The sequence below is a fragment of the Coturnix japonica genome, unplaced genomic scaffold (assembly GCF_001577835.2).
Source record: "Coturnix japonica isolate 7356 unplaced genomic scaffold, Coturnix japonica 2.1 chrUnrandom532, whole genome shotgun sequence".
Taxonomy (NCBI): domain Eukaryota; kingdom Metazoa; phylum Chordata; class Aves; order Galliformes; family Phasianidae; genus Coturnix; species Coturnix japonica.
The window spans coordinates 6,742-8,569 of record NW_015439915.1 but is presented as its reverse complement, the minus strand read 5'-3'; positions in this window follow the sequence as shown (position 1 = coordinate 8,569).

Below are 1,828 nucleotides of genomic sequence, written 5' to 3'. Positions count from 1 at the left end.
GGGGTCTATGGGGACATTGGGGTCTATAGGGTCAGCAGGGTCTATAGGGACACCCCAATCTATGGGGACACCCCAATCTATGGGGACACCCCCAATCTATGGGGACACCCCAATATCTATGGGGTCACCCAAATCTATGGGGTCACCCCTATATCTATAGGGACACCCCAATATATGGGGACACCCCAATATCTATAGGGACACCCCAATCTATAGGGACACCCCAATCTATGGGGACACCCCAAATCTATGGGGTCACCCCAATCTATGGGGTCACCCCAGTCTATGGGGACACCCCAATATCTATGGGGACACCCCAATCTATGGGGTCACCCCAATATCTATGGGGTCACCCCAATCTATAGGGACACCCCCAATCTATAGGGACACCCCCAATATCTATGGGGACACCCCAATGTATGGGGTCACCCCAATGTATAGGGACACCCCTATATCTATGGGGACACCCCAATCTATGGGGTCACCCCAATCTATAGGGACACCCCAATATCTATGGGGTCACCCCAATCTATAGGGACACCCCAATATCTATAGGGACACCCCAATCTATGGGGACACCCCAATCTATAGGGGGTGTCCTATAGGGGCACCCCAATCTATGGGGTCACCCCAATCTATAGGGACACCCCCAATCTATAGGGACACCCCAATGTATGGGGTCACCCCCAATCTATGGGGTCACCCCAATCTATAGGGACACCCCAATCTATGGGGTCACCCCCAATCTATAGGGACACCCCAATATCTATAGGGACACCCCAATCTATAGGGACACCCCAATCTATGGGGACACCCCAATGTATGGGGACACCCCAATATCTATAGGGACACCCCAATCTATGGGGTCACCCCTAATATCTATAGGGACACCCCAATCTATAGGGACACCCCAATCTATGGGGTCACCTCAATCTATAGGGACACCCCAATCTATAGGGACACCCCAATGTATGGGGTCACCCCAATATCTATGGGGTCACCCCAATCTATAGGGACACCCCAATATCTATTGGGACACCCCAATCTATGGGGACACCCCTAATCTATAGGGACACCCCCAATCTATGGGGTCACCCCAATCTATAGGGACACCCTCAATCTATAGGGTCACCCCCAATCTATGGGGTCACCCCAATATCTATGGGGACACCCCAATCTATGGGGTCACCCCAATCTATGGGGCCACCCCCAATCTATGGGGACACCCCAATATCTATGGGGACACCCCAATCTATAGGGCCACCCCAATCTATGGGGTCACCCCCAATCTATAGGGACACCCCCAATCTATGGGGACACCCCCAATCTATAGGGACACCCCAATCTATGGGGACACCCCCAATCTATATGGACCCCCCCATTCCATAGTGACCCCCCCCAATTCTGAAGCCCCCCGACCCCATATAGACCCCACCCCCACCCCATTACCCCATAACCTTCCATAGGGGGCTGAGGATTAAGGGGGGGGGGATGGGAATGAAGGTTCTCACCCCATAGATTCCCCTATTTATCATCCCACCGGGGGGAGGGTTTGGGGACCCCCCTTTGGGTTGGGAAAACAACATTTGACCTTTTTTTGCTTGTTTTTACAGCAAAAAAGAAACAAAGCGAAACCCAACAGCGACACGGAGCAGGAATGTGATCCCTGCCCCCACCCCGTATAGGGTTTATAGGGGATATGGGGGTTTATAGGGTTTATAGGGTTTATAGGGGATATGGGGGTTTATAGGGGATATGGGGGTTTATAGGGTTTATAGGGGATATGGGGGTTTATAGGGGATATGGGGGTTTATAGGGGATATGGGGG